The following is a 17,154-nucleotide window of genomic DNA, read 5'->3' on the forward strand; positions in this document are numbered from 1 at the left end:
GGCATCAAAATAGTTTTCGAAAGATTAATTTTAAATCCCGATAGTATGCCAAATTCGTCTAGAATTTTGAGGGCATTAGGGAGCGAGCGCTGCAAGTCAGATAGAAATAATAATATGTCATCTGCATATAGGGAAATAGAGTGGTTTGAAGCTCCCAACCGGATTGGCGTAACCAGATTGCACTGCCTAACATACTGTGCCAGAGGTTCTATTGATAGATTAAACAAAAAGGGGGAAAGTGGACAACCCTGCCTCGTACCTCTATGAATATGAAATCTGTCCGATATGAGTCCACCAGTAGATACCCTGGCCATGGGATTAGTGTATAGAGTTTGTATCATTCTAATGAACCGGTCGCCAAAATTGAACTTCTTTAAAGTATACCACAGATAACCCCATTCAAGCCGATCAAAGGCTTTTTCGGCATCAATAAATAGAAGGCCACTAGGCACTTTCAATTTCCTTGATTCCGCAATAACGTGTAACACTCGGCGGACGTTGTCAGAAGCCAGGCGTCCAGGGATAAAACCTGATTGATCTGGACCAATTAGCTTATGTATTACTACTTGTAGACGTCTAGCAATAACTTTAGCATAAATTTTGACATCTTCATTTATCAAGGAAATGGGCCTATAATTAGAACAGTCTGAGTGATCTTTTCCGGGTTTAGGTAGAACAGAGATTAGAGCTGTATTTAAGTCTTGGTGAAAATGGCCTTTGAATACGGCTTCATTTATAGTACGTAACCAAATGTGGCCTAATAAATCCCACAGCACCAGGTATAACTCAGCCGGAAGACCGTCAATTCCGGGAGACTTTCCTTTACTTGAACAAGTTACTGCATTATGTAGTTCTTCTAGAGTTATATCAGAGTCAAGGCTGTCCACCTCCTCCTCTGAAAGTTTATTTAAATTCAATTGGTCGAAAAATCTTTTTAACTGGCCAGTACTGGGTTGTGTTTCTGAAACATATAATTTTTCAAAGAATGACATGAATATTTTGTTAATATCTTTGGGATGTGAATTGAGAACATTTTTTTAATTTCTAATCGCCCTTATATTAAAACGTTGCTCATGTTTTTTCAGAGTAAGTGCAAGGAGCCGGCTTGGTCTGCTTCCATCTATATAGTATTTCTGTTTCGTAATATGCATAAGATATTCTGCTCTTCTGCGAAGCAAATCACTGAGTGCAGCCCTTTCCACATTTAACTCATGTTGTTTAATATTGGAAAAGTTGTATCCTAATTCCTTTTCCAAGTCCCCACATCTTTTTTCTAATACTGATATTTTTTCAACATATTTCTTTTTAAGTCTAGCAGAAAAGGAGATGGCTTTGTTCCTTAAAAAGCCTTTGACAGATGCCCATAGCATATCATTGTTGGAGACTGAATTTTGATTCAATCTGATAAACTCAGTCAGTTCTGGTCTCAGTTGAGATAGGAATTCCTCATTCTGTAAAAGTATAGTATTAAATCTCCATCTTGACGATTTACAGGATGTCTTAATCTGGAGTTGTGCCAATACAGCATTATGGTCAGAAACACTTTGTGGTAGGAACTCAATGTGTATTAGATCTGAAAGCAGTGGTGATGAAAGTAAAATATAATCAATTCTTGAAAATGATTTGTGGCTTGGGGAAAAATAGGTATATTCTTTAGCCGTTGGATTTTGTAAACGCCAGGCATCACATAAGTCTAGGTCTTTACTAAACAATCTCAGTGCCGCAGAAGAATGAGACTGTGTTACTGAAATTGAAGGATTGGAGCGATCCAAAGCCGTGTCAAACACAGCATTCATATCTGATCCAATGACGACTGAATAGTTATGAAGAGATAAAAGAGTTTTCAAAACTTGTGGAAAAAAGAAGGCATCATATGAGTTTGGGGCATATATATTAACAAATGCATACCTATTTCCTTCAATTAAGGCACAACAATACGAGAACAATACCAGAGCCTTTATGTTCAACAATAAAATTAGAATTACGATTAAAAAGAATTGCTTTATGCGCCTAAGCGCCCCCTCCCTCTCCCCTATAACCCTTTTAGCAAACATCTGTGGCGATCGCGAGGCAATGTCTAGAACACTATTCACCTTATTAACCTCTATGATTTAAACAAACAGATAAATGTAGAATTATAGGACGATTATTACAGAACTCGGATTAATCATATAACGTGTGATATCCATAACTGAACTCTTTATGACACCGGAATTAAATTATGGGCTGAGGCCCAACTTTCAAGATTAGCGAGCTTACAGTACTTCAACTAAACTCTCTTCAAAGCAACATCCAACAGTTCGCACATGAGGTATAAAAATAACAATAGAATAAACAATTAAATAAAGTACCATATAACAACAGAAATGTTACCATTTCACTCTGATGTGCTGAACCATGAGCAAACGCTGAACTGGTTTCTAGTTCTTGTTTTAAACAAATCTGTTACCAAAAGCGATTATAAATCCATCGACTCCTCAGGCGGAAATCTTAAGGATCTGCGAGCAGTCGGTGTCGCTGTTTCATTAAGACCCTCCAGATACTTTTCAGCGTCCTCCGGAGATTCAAACGAGTTTTTCTGACCTTTGTAAGTAACTTTCAGCAGTGCTGGGTAGATAAGGAAGGTTTCAACACCTTTCTGGTGAAGTTTGGCTCTTACGGTTGAAAACGCCTTCCTTTTTCGTGCCGTCTCGTGACTGTAGTCAGCGTAGAACTCCAGACGCGCTCCTCCGGGCAAGGTGGGTTTTGCTTTACGTGCTCCTTGAAGGATGGCTTGCCTGTCAGGATAGCGAAGAAGCCGAAATATCATCGATCGTGGCTTAGATGAGTTGGAGTTCGAATAGACGCGATGGGCTCTGTCGATCTCAATCTGGCAAGAGCGCGTCGAAATGTCAGGGATCCATTTAGGCAACATTTTCTGTAGAAAACCGATGGGGTCGTCGCCTTCCATTCCTGTTGGTAGATTCACCAGACGAATGTTATTGCGACGTGACCGATCTTCGAGGTCATTGCATTTTCGTTGAATCTGCTCTAACTGAGTCAAGCAAAAGTTCGTATCCTTCTTTGAATTGCGTAAACCACCTTGAAGATTGTCCACTTTCGTTGTAATCGACGCCATACTACTACTCAGAGAGTCAATTTCTTGTTTCATTGTACGAAGAACAGCGCTGTTTTCTTTAATGTAGTCGTTGAATGGATTGAGAGCCGTCTTTATCGCCTCCGTCAACATACAAGAAACCATTTCTCGCATAGCCTCCTGCTGTGCTTCAATTGCGTGGCTAACAATCGAGGCAACATCGTCGTCCAGTGTTTTGAGGCGTTTGCTGGTCGTAGCAGACTTTTGGGGAGAAATCGATTTTTTGCCGGTAGCCATCCTTGTATTAGAATTCACCAGTTGTCAAAAAGAGACAATATTCCCTCTGTATGACATGAATAACTAAAAATAAGAGGTTAATATTCGGGAGCCTAGTGTTGTGCAGCCATCTTGCAGCGCGCGCCACCGGAAGTCTCTCTAATGACTTTTTATGGCGGATGGCAAACCAACTTTTGTTGCATTCACCACCACCGACTGGACTGTGAAGAACTAGTAAGCAGATGACGCCTCATGTCTCAATCATCCTCGCGTCTTTTGACCAATCAGCATTCAGAAGCAAGATAAGGCAATCACCTATTTCGTCCCTCACTTCAAGCTGCAGAGGACGAACAAAAAGCAATAAAGAGACACATTGATAAACAACGAAAACGGGCACTTGAAAGGCTTGTGGCGGCCAAAATACAAAAGAAATAGCAATATTTGTGTTCATTAATTTATTAAGGTTCCAAGGCACTCAAATTGTACAGAGAAAAATTATTTCCAAGAAATTTTGGTAAAAATAGGATTAATAAAAGTGCTTTTTTCACTTGAAGCAAATGTTGTCTTTTCCCTTTATGTTCTTGTCAGAGTGCTTCATTTTAAGTTCTCAATTTTTCTTTGGTGGGGGGGATTTCCAACCTTGTCACCTTTTTCACCTCTTGTGAGTTTGCAGGTATGATCATGGCATTGCTCCAAGGGCAGTACCAACTACAGTCTTTTCTCTTCTTGTATATTGAAAGAGCAACAGAAAAAGAATGTGTGGTGAAATTAATTAATGTATTACAAATTAAATTGTGGTGCCTCGTTTAAGTAAGGAAAAAAAAACCCAAAAGTACATTTTTTGGTACCTATGGCTACTGCTATTCTCCATAATGAGCAAAGCAAAGATCTGATAATTTAATTAATTGTAAAAGAAATTGTCAAAAGATCAGGTTATATCCCAAATGGCTTGTTGCTCCCTTTATACAATCAATAAAGATTACATGAAAAACAATAAAATATTTTTGGAAAAAGTAAGGCAATTAAAGTCTTGCATTAAGCACATCTCTTATTCACAACCTTCTTCAATTTGCCCAAGAGATGTTTATTTAAATGATGGTCTGGGCTTTGGGTGGGGCTTCCAAAACACTGATCTACTTTTGTTTAAGATATTCCTTTGTTGACTTCAGTATATGCTTTGGGTCATTTTTGTTCTGAAAATTGAAATTCCTTTTTAAATTAAGCTATTCAGGATTTTCACCACCTTGATAACAGTCCCTGCTCTGACTGAAGAAAAAGACCGAAGCACTTTGGCACTGTATGGGCTTCTATTGAGGTGTGTTTTTTATGTTTTGTTTTGTTTTTTTAAGATTCTTTTTGTACAAACCAAGTCCAGAGGTGTGCAACAGTCTTTAGCAATTTCAATTCAGGCAGAGTAACAGCTCTAGTAATCCCTGAAATGCAGACAGTCCTGTAGTGGGCAGTACGCTGGTTGCTGCACCGGCTTACTAAATTGCCGGCCCCCACCTGCCCTGGAACCGTTCCGGAGGTGGCCTTTGCTAGCAACCAGGGTCCCATATGGTCTAGCGGTCAGGATTCCTGGTTTTCACCCAGGCGGCCCGGGTTCGACTCCCGGTATGGGAACCTTGGTCTCTGGCAGAGCTAGCGAGATGTTCACCTCGTCTTCTAGTTAGTAAGGATCAGGATACCTGTGAGCTTTAATGGAATGCTTTTTTTTCATTCGTTGCCCAAAGCATTCATGTAAGTAAATCTAAATTCAGATTGCATTCTTTCACTTAAATCATACTTAAGCATGTCGATTAACTGAGACGAACTCTCTGTGTTTTTTTCTCTCTCTGTGTTTGTGAATGTCAGTTCCAATGTCAATAAGACCAAACATGCAGTGTGTATGGTTTGTACTGCAACAGTTTGTGCTGCTTTTTTTTTCATTCATTGCCCAAAGCATTAATGTAAGTAAATCTAAATTCAGATTGCATTCTTTAACTTAAATCATACTTAAGCATGTTGATTAACTGAGATGAACTCTCTGTGTTTTTTTTCTCTCTGTGTGTTTGTGAATGTCAGTTCCAATGTCAATAAGACCAAACATGCAGTGTGTAGGCCTAGATTGGATGTGAATTTGCTCTTCTCTCAACAGAGCGTTAAAAAAAGCTACAGCTAATGCGAACATTTCTAAACAAAATGCCAATTCTGTCTCTACTCCAGACCAATAGGGGCCAGTACGTACAGCATTGAGTATAGCAGCTGCCCCCTTGTCAAGGCCAGCTGCTTGGTGTGCCGTGATCGTATAGTGGTTAGTACTCTGCGTTGTGGCCGCAGCAACCCCGGTTCGAATCCGGGTCACGGCATTGGATTTTCCTCCTCACAGTCCAATGCTAAACTTAAGCATGGCTTCTGTTTGTTTGCCCCGTTTCAGTTGAAAAGCATAAGCAGGTAGGAGCGCGCCTGCCTGCTTCTGCTGTGGGCCAGTGGCGCAATGGATAACGCGTCTGACTACGGATCAGGAGATTCCAGGTTCGACTCCTGGCTGGCTCGGCCTGGTTTTAGACAAGTCCAGAGGTGTGCAACAGTCTCTAAAGACTTTAATTCAGGCAGAGTAACAGCTCTAGTAATCCCTGAAATGCAGTCAGTCCTGTCGTGGGCAGTACGCTGGTTGCTGCACCGGCTTTACTATCCCACCCTTCGAGTTGTTGGACGCTCGCAGAGCTGTGAACGCTGAGTCCATTGTGCTCTGCAATGCGTAGATCTTGTCGATACAGCATGTTGACAGAGAGGGAGCTCAAACCGCCTACCGGCGGACTAAATTGCCGGCCCCCACCTGCCCTGGAACCGTTCCGGAGGTGGCCTTTGCTAGCAACCAGGGTCCCATATGGTCTAGCGGTCAGGATTCCTGGTTTTCACCCAGGCGGCCCGGGTTCGACACCCGGTATGGGAACCTTGGTCTCTGGCAGAGCTAGCGAGATGTTCACCTTGTCTTCTAGTTAGTAAGGATCAGGATACCTGTGAGCTTTAATGGAATGCTTTTTTTTCATTCGTTGCCCAAAGCATTCATGTAAGTAAATCTAAATTCAGATTGCATTCTTTAACTTAAATCATACTTAAGCATGTCGATTAACTGAGATGAACTCTCTGTGTTTTTTTTTCTCTCTCTGTGTTTGTGAATGTCAGTTCCAATGTCAATAAGACCAAACATGCAGTGTGTATGGTTTGTACTGCAACAGTTTGTGCTGCTTTTTTTTTCATTCATTGCCCAAAGCATTAATGTAAGTAAATCTAAATTCAGATTGCATTCTTTAACTTAAATCATACTTAAGCATGTTGATTAACTGAGATGAACTCTCTGTGTTTTTTTTTCTCTCTGTGTGTTTGTGAATGTCAGTTCCAATGTCAATAAGACCAAACATGCAGTGTGTAGGCCTAGATTGGATGTGAATTTGCTCTTCTCTCAACAGAGCGTTAAAAAAAGCTACAGCTAATGCGAACATTTCTAAACAAAATGCCAATTCTGTCTCTACTCCAGACCAATAGGGGCCAGTACGTACAGCATTGAGTATAGCAGCTGCCCCCTTGTCAAGGCCAGCTGCTTGGTGTGCCGTGATCGTATAGTGGTTAGTACTCTGCGTTGTGGCCGCAGCAACCCCGGTTCGAATCCGGGTCACGGCATTGGATTTTCCTCCTCACAGTCCAATGCTAAACTTAAGCATGGCTTCTGTTTGTTTGCCCCGTTTCAGTTGAAAAGCATAAGCAGGTAGGAGCGCGCCTGCCTGCTTCTGCTGTGGGCCAGTGGCGCAATGGATAACGCGTCTGACTACGGATCAGGAGATTCCAGGTTCGACTCCTGGCTGGCTCGGCCTGGTTTTAGACAAGTCCAGAGGTGTGCAACAGTCTCTAAAGACTTTAATTCAGGCAGAGTAACAGCTCTAGTAATCCCTGAAATGCAGTCAGTCCTGTCGTGGGCAGTACGCTGGTTGCTGCACCGGCTTTACTATCCCACCCTTCGAGTTGTTGGACGCTCGCAGAGCTGTGAACGCTGAGTCCATTGTGCTCTGCAATGCGTAGATCTTGTCGATACAGCATGTTGACAGAGAGGGAGCTCAAACCGCCTACCGGCGGACTAAATTGCCGGCCCCCACCTGCCCTGGAACCGTTCCGGAGGTGGCCTTTGCTAGCAACCAGGGTCCCATATGGTCTAGCGGTCAGGATTCCTGGTTTTCACCCAGGCGGCCCGGGTTCGACTCCCGGTATGGGAACCTTGGTCTCTGGCAGAGCTAGCGAGATGTTCACCTCGTCTTCTAGTTAGTAAGGATCAGGATACCTGTGAGCTTTAATGGAATGCTTTTTTTTTCATTCGTTGCCCAAAGCATTCATGTAAGTAAATCTAAATTCAGATTGCATTCTTTAACTTAAATCATACTTAAGCATGTCGATTAACTGAGATGAACTCTCTGTGTTTTTTTTTCTCTCTCTGTGTTTGTGAATGTCAGTTCCAATGTCAATAAGACCAAACATGCAGTGTGTATGGTTTGTACTGCAACAGTTTGTGCTGCTTTTTTTTTCATTCATTGTCCAAAGCATTAATGTAAGTAAATCTAAATTCAGATTGCATTCTTTAACTTAAATCATACTTAAGCATGTTGATTAACTGAGATGAACTCTCTGTGTTTTTTTTTCTCTCTGTGTGTTTGTGAATGTCAGTTCCAATGTCAATAAGACCAAACATGCAGTGTGTAGGCCTAGATTGGATGTGAATTTGCTCTTCTCTCAACAGAGCGTTAAAAAAAGCTACAGCTAATGCGAACATTTCTAAACAAAATGCCAATTCTGTCTCTACTCCAGACCAATAGGGGCCAGTACGTACAGCATTGAGTATAGCAGCTGCCCCCTTGTCAAGGCCAGCTGCTTGGTGTGCCGTGATCGTATAGTGGTTAGTACTCTGCGTTGTGGCCGCAGCAACCCCGGTTCGAATCCGGGTCACGGCATTGGATTTTCCTCCTCACAGTCCAATGCTAAACTTAAGCATGGCTTCTGTTTGTTTGCCCCGTTTCAGTTGAAAAGCATAAGCAGGTAGGAGCGCGCCTGCCTGCTTCTGCTGTGGGCCAGTGGCGCAATGGATAACGCGTCTGACTACGGATCAGGAGATTCCAGGTTCGACTCCTGGCTGGCTCGGCCTGGTTTTAGACAAGTCCAGAGGTGTGCAACAGTCTCTAAAGACTTTAATTCAGGCAGAGTAACAGCTCTAGTAATCCCTGAAATGCAGTCAGTCCTGTCGTGGGCAGTACGCTGGTTGCTGCACCGGCTTTACTATCCCACCCTTCGAGTTGTTGGACGCTCGCAGAGCTGTGAACGCTGAGTCCATTGTGCTCTGCAATGCGTAGATCTTGTCGATACAGCATGTTGACAGAGAGGGAGCTCAAACCGCCTACCGGCGGACTAAATTGCCGGCCCCCACCTGCCCTGGAACCGTTCCGGAGGTGGCCTTTGCTAGCAACCAGGGTCCCATATGGTCTAGCGGTCAGGATTCCTGGTTTTCACCCAGGCGGCCCGGGTTCGACTCCCGGTATGGGAACCTTGGTCTCTGGCAGAGCTAGCGAGATGTTCACCTCGTCTTCTAGTTAGTAAGGATCAGGATACCTGTGAGCTTTAATGGAATGCTTTTTTTTTCATTCGTTGCCCAAAGCATTCATGTAAGTAAATCTAAATTCAGATTGCATTCTTTAACTTAAATCATACTTAAGCATGTCGATTAACTGAGATGAACTCTCTGTGTTTTTTTTTCTCTCTCTGTGTTTGTGAATGTCAGTTCCAATGTCAATAAGACCAAACATGCAGTGTGTATGGTTTGTACTGCAACAGTTTGTGCTGCTTTTTTTTTCATTCATTGCCCAAAGCATTAATGTAAGTAAATCTAAATTCAGATTGCATTCTTTAACTTAAATCATACTTAAGCATGTTGATTAACTGAGATGAACTCTCTGTGTTTTTTTTTCTCTCTGTGTGTTTGTGAATGTCAGTTCCAATGTCAATAAGACCAAACATGCAGTGTGTAGGCCTAGATTGGATGTGAATTTGCTCTTCTCTCAACAGAGCGTTAAAAAAAGCTACAGCTAATGCGAACATTTCTAAACAAAATGCCAATTCTGTCTCTACTCCAGACCAATAGGGGCCAGTACGTACAGCATTGAGTATAGCAGCTGCCCCCTTGTCAAGGCCAGCTGCTTGGTGTGCCGTGATCGTATAGTGGTTAGTACTCTGCGTTGTGGCCGCAGCAACCCTGGAGATGTTCACCTCGTCTTCTAGTTAGTAAGGATCAGGATACCTGTGAGCTTTAATGGAATGCTTTTTTTTCATTCGTTGCCCAAAGCATTCATGTAAGTAAATCTAAATTCAGATTGCATTCTTTCACTTAAATCATACTTAAGCATGTCGATTAACTGAGATGAACTCTCTGTGTTTTTTTTTCTCTCTCTGTGTTTGTGAATGTCAGTTCCAATGTCAATAAGACCAAACATGCAGTGTGTATGGTTTGTACTGCAACAGTTTGTGCTGCTTTTTTTTTCATTCATTGCCCAAAGCATTAATGTAAGTAAATCTAAATTCAGATTGCATTCTTTAACTTAAATCATACTTAAGCATGTTGATTAACTGAGATGAACTCTCTGTGTTTTTTTTTCTCTCTGTGTGTTTGTGAATGTCAGTTCCAATGTCAATAAGACCAAACATGCAGTGTGTAGGCCTAGATTGGATGTGAATTTGCTCTTCTCTCAACAGAGCGTTAAAAAAAGCTACAGCTAATGCGAACATTTCTAAACAAAATGCCAATTCTGTCTCTACTCCAGACCAATAGGGGCCAGTACGTACAGCATTGAGTATAGCAGCTGCCCCCTTGTCAAGGCCAGCTGCTTGGTGTGCCGTGATCGTATAGTGGTTAGTACTCTGCGTTGTGGCCGCAGCAACCCCGGTTCGAATCCGGGTCACGGCATTGGATTTTCCTCCTCACAGTCCAATGCTAAACTTAAGCATGGCTTCTGTTTGTTTGCCCCGTTTCAGTTGAAAAGCATAAGCAGGTAGGAGCGCGCCTGCCTGCTTCTGCTGTGGGCCAGTGGCGCAATGGATAACGCGTCTGACTACGGATCAGGAGATTCCAGGTTCGACTCCTGGCTGGCTCGGCCTGGTTTTAGACAAGTCCAGAGGTGTGCAACAGTCTCTAAAGACTTTAATTCAGGCAGAGTAACAGCTCTAGTAATCCCTGAAATGCAGTCAGTCCTGTCGTGGGCAGTACGCTGGTTGCTGCACCGGCTTTACTATCCCACCCTTCGAGTTGTTGGACGCTCGCAGAGCTGTGAACGCTGAGTCCATTGTGCTCTGCAATGCGTAGATCTTGTCGATACAGCATGTTGACAGAGAGGGAGCTCAAACCGCCTACCGGCGGACTAAATTGCCGGCCCCCACCTGCCCTGGAACCGTTCCGGAGGTGGCCTTTGCTAGCAACCAGGGTCCCATATGGTCTAGCGGTCAGGATTCCTGGTTTTCACCCAGGCGGCCCGGGTTCGACTCCCGGTATGGGAACCTTGGTCTCTGGCAGAGCTAGCGAGATGTTCACCTCGTCTTCTAGTTAGTAAGGATCAGGATACCTGTGAGCTTTAATGGAATGCTTTTTTTTTCATTCGTTGCCCAAAGCATTCATGTAAGTAAATCTAAATTCAGATTGCATTCTTTAACTTAAATCATACTTAAGCATGTCGATTAACTGAGATGAACTCTCTGTGTTTTTTTTTTCTCTCTCTGTGTTTGTGAATGTCAGTTCCAATGTCAATAAGACCAAACATGCAGTGTGTATGGTTTGTACTGCAACAGTTTGTGCTGCTTTTTTTTTCATTCATTGCCCAAAGCATTAATGTAAGTAAATCTAAATTCAGATTGCATTCTTTAACTTAAATCATACTTAAGCATGTTGATTAACTGAGATGAACTCTCTGTGTTTTTTTTTCTCTCTGTGTGTTTGTGAATGTCAGTTCCAATGTCAATAAGACCAAACATGCAGTGTGTAGGCCTAGATTGGATGTGAATTTGCTCTTCTCTCAACAGAGCGTTAAAAAAAGCTACAGCTAATGCGAACATTTCTAAACAAAATGCCAATTCTGTCTCTACTCCAGACCAATAGGGGCCAGTACGTACAGCATTGAGTATAGCAGCTGCCCCCTTGTCAAGGCCAGCTGCTTGGTGTGCCGTGATCGTATAGTGGTTAGTACTCTGCGTTGTGGCCGCAGCAACCCTGGAGATGTTCACCTCGTCTTCTAGTTAGTAAGGATCAGGATACCTGTGAGCTTTAATGGAATGCTTTTTTTTCATTCGTTGCCCAAAGCATTCATGTAAGTAAATCTAAATTCAGATTGCATTCTTTCACTTAAATCATACTTAAGCATGTCGATTAACTGAGATGAACTCTCTGTGTTTTTTTTTCTCTCTCTGTGTTTGTGAATGTCAGTTCCAATGTCAATAAGACCAAACATGCAGTGTCTATGGTTTGTACTGCAACAGTTTGTGCTGCTTTTTTTTTCATTCATTGCCCAAAGCATTAATGTAAGTAAATCTAAATTCAGATTGCATTCTTTAACTTAAATCATACTTAAGCATGTTGATTAACTGAGATGAACTCTCTGTGTTTTTTTTTCTCTCTGTGTGTTTGTGAATGTCAGTTCCAATGTCAATAAGACCAAACATGCAGTGTGTAGGCCTAGATTGGATGTGAATTTGCTCTTCTCTCAACAGAGCGTTAAAAAAAGCTACAGCTAATGCGAACATTTCTAAACAAAATGCCAATTCTGTCTCTACTCCAGACCAATAGGGGCCAGTACGTACAGCATTGAGTATAGCAGCTGCCCCCTTGTCAAGGCCAGCTGCTTGGTGTGCCGTGATCGTATAGTGGTTAGTACTCTGCGTTGTGGCCGCAGCAACCCCGGTTCGAATCCGGGTCACGGCATTGGATTTTCCTCCTCACAGTCCAATGCTAAACTTAAGCATGGCTTCTGTTTGTTTGCCCCGTTTCAGTTGAAAAGCATAAGCAGGTAGGAGCGCGCCTGCCTGCTTCTGCTGTGGGCCAGTGGCGCAATGGATAACGCGTCTGACTACGGATCAGGAGATTCCAGGTTCGACTCCTGGCTGGCTCGGCCTGGTTTTAGACAAGTCCAGAGGTGTGCAACAGTCTCTAAAGACTTTAATTCAGGCAGAGTAACAGCTCTAGTAATCCCTGAAATGCAGTCAGTCCTGTCGTGGGCAGTACGCTGGTTGCTGCACCGGCTTTACTATCCCACCCTTCGAGTTGTTGGACGCTCGCAGAGCTGTGAACGCTGAGTCCATTGTGCTCTGCAATGCGTAGATCTTGTCGATACAGCATGTTGACAGAGAGGGAGCTCAAACCGCCTACCGGCGGACTAAATTGCCGGCCCCCACCTGCCCTGGAACCGTTCCGGAGGTGGCCTTTGCTAGCAACCAGGGTCCCATATGGTCTAGCGGTCAGGATTCCTGGTTTTCACCCAGGCGGCCCGGGTTCGACTCCCGGTATGGGAACCTTGGTCTCTGGCAGAGCTAGCGAGATGTTCACCTCGTCTTCTAGTTAGTAAGGATCAGGATACCTGTGAGCTTTAATGGAATGCTTTTTTTTTCATTCGTTGCCCAAAGCATTCATGTAAGTAAATCTAAATTCAGATTGCATTCTTTAACTTAAATCATACTTAAGCATGTCGATTAACTGAGATGAACTCTCTGTGTTTTTTTTTCTCTCTCTGTGTTTGTGAATGTCAGTTCCAATGTCAATAAGACCAAACATGCAGTGTGTATGGTTTGTACTGCAACAGTTTGTGCTGCTTTTTTTTTCATTCATTGCCCAAAGCATTAATGTAAGTAAATCTAAATTCAGATTGCATTCTTTAACTTAAATCATACTTAAGCATGTTGATTAACTGAGATGAACTCTCTGTGTTTTTTTTTCTCTCTGTGTGTTTGTGAATGTCAGTTCCAATGTCAATAAGACCAAACATGCAGTGTGTAGGCCTAGATTGGATGTGAATTTGCTCTTCTCTCAACAGAGCGTTAAAAAAAGCTACAGCTAATGCGAACATTTCTAAACAAAATGCCAATTCTGTCTCTACTCCAGACCAATAGGGGCCAGTACGTACAGCATTGAGTATAGCAGCTGCCCCCTTGTCAAGGCCAGCTGCTTGGTGTGCCGTGATCGTATAGTGGTTAGTACTCTGCGTTGTGGCCGCAGCAACCCCGGTTCGAATCCGGGTCACGGCATTGGATTTTCCTCCTCACAGTCCAATGCTAAACTTAAGCATGGCTTCTGTTTGTTTGCCCCGTTTCAGTTGAAAAGCATAAGCAGGTAGGAGCGCGCCTGCCTGCTTCTGCTGTGGGCCAGTGGCGCAATGGATAACGCGTCTGACTACGGATCAGGAGATTCCAGGTTCGACTCCTGGCTGGCTCGGCCTGGTTTTAGACAAGTCCAGAGGTGTGCAACAGTCTCTAAAGACTTTAATTCAGGCAGAGTAACAGCTCTAGTAATCCCTGAAATGCAGTCAGTCCTGTCGTGGGCAGTACGCTGGTTGCTGCACCGGCTTTACTATCCCACCCTTCGAGTTGTTGGACGCTCGCAGAGCTGTGAACGCTGAGTCCATTGTGCTCTGCAATGCGTAGATCTTGTCGATACAGCATGTTGACAGAGAGGGAGCTCAAACCGCCTACCGGCGGACTAAATTGCCGGCCCCCACCTGCCCTGGAACCGTTCCGGAGGTGGCCTTTGCTAGCAACCAGGGTCCCATATGGTCTAGCGGTCAGGATTCCTGGTTTTCACCCAGGCGGCCCGGGTTCGACTCCCGGTATGGGAACCTTGGTCTCTGGCAGAGCTAGCGAGATGTTCACCTCGTCTTCTAGTTAGTAAGGATCAGGATACCTGTGAGCTTTAATGGAATGCTTTTTTTTCATTCGTTGCCCAAAGCATTCATGTAAGTAAATCTAAATTCAGATTGCATTCTTTAACTTAAATCATACTTAAGCATGTCGATTAACTGAGATGAACTCTCTGTGTTTTTTTTTCTCTCTCTGTGTTTGTGAATGTCAGTTCCAATGTCAATAAGACCAAACATGCAGTGTGTATGGTTTGTACTGCAACAGTTTGTGCTGCTTTTTTTTTCATTCATTGCCCAAAGCATTAATGTAAGTAAATCTAAATTCAGATTGCATTCTTTAACTTAAATCATACTTAAGCATGTTGATTAACTGAGATGAACTCTCTGTGTTTTTTTTTCTCTCTGTGTGTTTGTGAATGTCAGTTCCAATGTCAATAAGACCAAACATGCAGTGTGTAGGCCTAGATTGGATGTGAATTTGCTCTTCTCTCAACAGAGCGTTAAAAAAAGCTACAGCTAATGCGAACATTTCTAAACAAAATGCCAATTCTGTCTCTACTCCAGACCAATAGGGGCCAGTACGTACAGCATTGAGTATAGCAGCTGCCCCCTTGTCAAGGCCAGCTGCTTGGTGTGCCGTGATCGTATAGTGGTTAGTACTCTGCGTTGTGGCCGCAGCAACCCCGGTTCGAATCCGGGTCACGGCATTGGATTTTCCTCCTCACAGTCCAATGCTAAACTTAAGCATGGCTTCTGTTTGTTTGCCCCGTTTCAGTTGAAAAGCATAAGCAGGTAGGAGCGCGCCTGCCTGCTTCTGCTGTGGGCCAGTGGCGCAATGGATAACGCGTCTGACTACGGATCAGGAGATTCCAGGTTCGACTCCTGGCTGGCTCGGCCTGGTTTTAGACAAGTCCAGAGGTGTGCAACAGTCTCTAAAGACTTTAATTCAGGCAGAGTAACAGCTCTAGTAATCCCTGAAATGCAGTCAGTCCTGTCGTGGGCAGTACGCTGGTTGCTGCACCGGCTTTACTATCCCACCCTTCGAGTTGTTGGACGCTCGCAGAGCTGTGAACGCTGAGTCCATTGTGCTCTGCAATGCGTAGATCTTGTCTATACAGCATGTTGACAGAGAGGGAGCTCAAACCGCCTACCGGCGGACTAAATTGCCGGCCCCCACCTGCCCTGGAACCGTTCCGGAGGTGGCCTTTGCTAGCAACCAGGGTCCCATATGGTCTAGCGGTCAGGATTCCTGGTTTTCACCCAGGCGGCCCGGGTTCGACTCCCGGTATGGGAACCTTGGTCTCTGGCAGAGCTAGCGAGATGTTCACCTCGTCTTCTAGTTAGTAAGGATCAGGATACCTGTGAGCTTTAATGGAATGCTTTTTTTTCATTCGTTGCCCAAAGCATTCATGTAAGTAAATCTAAATTCAGATTGCATTCTTTAACTTAAATCATACTTAAGCATGTCGATTAACTGAGATGAACTCTCTGTGTTTTTTTTTCTCTCTCTGTGTTTGTGAATGTCAGTTCCAATGTCAATAAGACCAAACATGCAGTGTGTATGGTTTGTACTGCAACAGTTTGTGCTGCTTTTTTTTTCATTCATTGCCCAAAGCATTAATGTAAGTAAATCTAAATTCAGATTGCATTCTTTAACTTAAATCATACTTAAGCATGTTGATTAACTGAGATGAACTCTCTGTGTTTTTTTTTCTCTCTGTGTGTTTGTGAATGTCAGTTCCAATGTCAATAAGACCAAACATGCAGTGTGTAGGCCTAGATTGGATGTGAATTTGCTCTTCTCTCAACAGAGCGTTAAAAAAAGCTACAGCTAATGCGAACATTTCTAAACAAAATGCCAATTCTGTCTCTACTCCAGACCAATAGGGGCCAGTACGTACAGCATTGAGTATAGCAGCTGCCCCCTTGTCAAGGCCAGCTGCTTGGTGTGCCGTGATCGTATAGTGGTTAGTACTCTGCGTTGTGGCCGCAGCAACCCCGGTTCGAATCCGGGTCACGGCATTGGATTTTCCTCCTCACAGTCCAATGCTAAACTTAAGCATGGCTTCTGTTTGTTTGCCCCGTTTCAGTTGAAAAGCATAAGCAGGTAGGAGCGCGCCTGCCTGCTTCTGCTGTGGGCCAGTGGCGCAATGGATAACGCGTCTGACTACGGATCAGGAGATTCCAGGTTCGACTCCTGGCTGGCTCGGCCTGGTTTTAGACAAGTCCAGAGGTGTGCAACAGTCTCTAAAGACTTTAATTCAGGCAGAGTAACAGCTCTAGTAATCCCTGAAATGCAGTCAGTCCTGTCGTGGGCAGTACGCTGGTTGCTGCACCGGCTTTACTATCCCACCCTTCGAGTTGTTGGACGCTCGCAGAGCTGTGAACGCTGAGTCCATTGTGCTCTGCAATGCGTAGATCTTGTCGATACAGCATGTTGACAGAGAGGGAGCTCAAACCGCCTACCGGCGGACTAAATTGCCGGCCCCCACCTGCCCTGGAACCGTTCCGGAGGTGGCCTTTGCTAGCAACCAGGGTCCCATATGGTCTAGCGGTCAGGATTCCTGGTTTTCACCCAGGCGGCCCGGGTTCGACTCCCGGTATGGGAACCTTGGTCTCTGGCAGAGCTAGCGAGATGTTCACCTCGTCTTCTAGTTAGTAAGGATCAGGATACCTGTGAGCTTTAATGGAATGCTTTTTTTTTCATTCGTTGCCCAAAGCATTCATGTAAGTAAATCTAAATTCAGATTGCATTCTTTAACTTAAATCATACTTAAGCATGTCGATTAACTGAGATGAACTCTCTGTGTTTTTTTTTCTCTCTCTGTGTTTGTGAATGTCAGTTCCAATGTCAATAAGACCAAACATGCAGTGTGTATGGTTTGTACTGCAACAGTT

At 43.8% G+C, this 17,154-nt stretch overlaps 25 non-coding genes across 25 annotated transcripts; all 25 read left to right on the forward strand.

Moving 5' to 3' along the window:
• The first annotated feature begins 4,903 nt into the window (after positions 1-4,903).
• trnae-uuc (transfer RNA glutamic acid (anticodon UUC)) lies at positions 4,904-4,975 on the forward strand. The gene has a single exon. It is a non-coding gene; the product is annotated as a tRNA-Glu (tRNA).
• A 653-nt stretch (positions 4,976-5,628) lies between these two features.
• trnah-gug (transfer RNA histidin (anticodon GUG)) lies at positions 5,629-5,700 on the forward strand. Its single transcript has one exon. It is a non-coding gene; the product is annotated as a tRNA-His (tRNA).
• A 114-nt stretch (positions 5,701-5,814) lies between these two features.
• On the forward strand, positions 5,815-5,887 carry trnar-acg (transfer RNA arginine (anticodon ACG)). Its single transcript has one exon. It is a non-coding gene; the product is annotated as a tRNA-Arg (tRNA).
• Positions 5,888-6,215: 328 nt separating this feature from the next.
• On the forward strand, positions 6,216-6,287 carry trnae-uuc (transfer RNA glutamic acid (anticodon UUC)). The gene has a single exon. It is a non-coding gene; the product is annotated as a tRNA-Glu (tRNA).
• A 656-nt stretch (positions 6,288-6,943) lies between these two features.
• trnah-gug (transfer RNA histidin (anticodon GUG)) lies at positions 6,944-7,015 on the forward strand. Its single transcript has one exon. It is a non-coding gene; the product is annotated as a tRNA-His (tRNA).
• A 114-nt stretch (positions 7,016-7,129) lies between these two features.
• On the forward strand, positions 7,130-7,202 carry trnar-acg (transfer RNA arginine (anticodon ACG)). The gene has a single exon. It is a non-coding gene; the product is annotated as a tRNA-Arg (tRNA).
• A 328-nt stretch (positions 7,203-7,530) lies between these two features.
• On the forward strand, positions 7,531-7,602 carry trnae-uuc (transfer RNA glutamic acid (anticodon UUC)). Its single transcript has one exon. It is a non-coding gene; the product is annotated as a tRNA-Glu (tRNA).
• Positions 7,603-8,259: 657 nt separating this feature from the next.
• trnah-gug (transfer RNA histidin (anticodon GUG)) lies at positions 8,260-8,331 on the forward strand. The gene has a single exon. It is a non-coding gene; the product is annotated as a tRNA-His (tRNA).
• Positions 8,332-8,445: 114 nt separating this feature from the next.
• On the forward strand, positions 8,446-8,518 carry trnar-acg (transfer RNA arginine (anticodon ACG)). The gene has a single exon. It is a non-coding gene; the product is annotated as a tRNA-Arg (tRNA).
• A 328-nt stretch (positions 8,519-8,846) lies between these two features.
• Positions 8,847-8,918, forward strand: trnae-uuc (transfer RNA glutamic acid (anticodon UUC)). The gene has a single exon. It is a non-coding gene; the product is annotated as a tRNA-Glu (tRNA).
• Positions 8,919-10,259: 1,341 nt separating this feature from the next.
• On the forward strand, positions 10,260-10,331 carry trnah-gug (transfer RNA histidin (anticodon GUG)). Its single transcript has one exon. It is a non-coding gene; the product is annotated as a tRNA-His (tRNA).
• A 114-nt stretch (positions 10,332-10,445) lies between these two features.
• trnar-acg (transfer RNA arginine (anticodon ACG)) lies at positions 10,446-10,518 on the forward strand. Its single transcript has one exon. It is a non-coding gene; the product is annotated as a tRNA-Arg (tRNA).
• Positions 10,519-10,846: 328 nt separating this feature from the next.
• trnae-uuc (transfer RNA glutamic acid (anticodon UUC)) lies at positions 10,847-10,918 on the forward strand. Its single transcript has one exon. It is a non-coding gene; the product is annotated as a tRNA-Glu (tRNA).
• A 1,342-nt stretch (positions 10,919-12,260) lies between these two features.
• On the forward strand, positions 12,261-12,332 carry trnah-gug (transfer RNA histidin (anticodon GUG)). The gene has a single exon. It is a non-coding gene; the product is annotated as a tRNA-His (tRNA).
• Positions 12,333-12,446: 114 nt separating this feature from the next.
• On the forward strand, positions 12,447-12,519 carry trnar-acg (transfer RNA arginine (anticodon ACG)). Its single transcript has one exon. It is a non-coding gene; the product is annotated as a tRNA-Arg (tRNA).
• Positions 12,520-12,847: 328 nt separating this feature from the next.
• Positions 12,848-12,919, forward strand: trnae-uuc (transfer RNA glutamic acid (anticodon UUC)). Its single transcript has one exon. It is a non-coding gene; the product is annotated as a tRNA-Glu (tRNA).
• A 657-nt stretch (positions 12,920-13,576) lies between these two features.
• On the forward strand, positions 13,577-13,648 carry trnah-gug (transfer RNA histidin (anticodon GUG)). Its single transcript has one exon. It is a non-coding gene; the product is annotated as a tRNA-His (tRNA).
• A 114-nt stretch (positions 13,649-13,762) lies between these two features.
• Positions 13,763-13,835, forward strand: trnar-acg (transfer RNA arginine (anticodon ACG)). The gene has a single exon. It is a non-coding gene; the product is annotated as a tRNA-Arg (tRNA).
• Positions 13,836-14,163: 328 nt separating this feature from the next.
• Positions 14,164-14,235, forward strand: trnae-uuc (transfer RNA glutamic acid (anticodon UUC)). The gene has a single exon. It is a non-coding gene; the product is annotated as a tRNA-Glu (tRNA).
• Positions 14,236-14,891: 656 nt separating this feature from the next.
• trnah-gug (transfer RNA histidin (anticodon GUG)) lies at positions 14,892-14,963 on the forward strand. The gene has a single exon. It is a non-coding gene; the product is annotated as a tRNA-His (tRNA).
• Positions 14,964-15,077: 114 nt separating this feature from the next.
• On the forward strand, positions 15,078-15,150 carry trnar-acg (transfer RNA arginine (anticodon ACG)). The gene has a single exon. It is a non-coding gene; the product is annotated as a tRNA-Arg (tRNA).
• A 328-nt stretch (positions 15,151-15,478) lies between these two features.
• trnae-uuc (transfer RNA glutamic acid (anticodon UUC)) lies at positions 15,479-15,550 on the forward strand. Its single transcript has one exon. It is a non-coding gene; the product is annotated as a tRNA-Glu (tRNA).
• A 656-nt stretch (positions 15,551-16,206) lies between these two features.
• Positions 16,207-16,278, forward strand: trnah-gug (transfer RNA histidin (anticodon GUG)). Its single transcript has one exon. It is a non-coding gene; the product is annotated as a tRNA-His (tRNA).
• A 114-nt stretch (positions 16,279-16,392) lies between these two features.
• Positions 16,393-16,465, forward strand: trnar-acg (transfer RNA arginine (anticodon ACG)). Its single transcript has one exon. It is a non-coding gene; the product is annotated as a tRNA-Arg (tRNA).
• A 328-nt stretch (positions 16,466-16,793) lies between these two features.
• trnae-uuc (transfer RNA glutamic acid (anticodon UUC)) lies at positions 16,794-16,865 on the forward strand. Its single transcript has one exon. It is a non-coding gene; the product is annotated as a tRNA-Glu (tRNA).
• Positions 16,866-17,154: the final 289 nt, after the last annotated feature.

This window comes from Tachysurus vachellii, chromosome 10 (genome assembly GCF_030014155.1).
Source record: "Tachysurus vachellii isolate PV-2020 chromosome 10, HZAU_Pvac_v1, whole genome shotgun sequence".
NCBI lineage: Eukaryota > Metazoa > Chordata > Actinopteri > Siluriformes > Bagridae > Tachysurus > Tachysurus vachellii.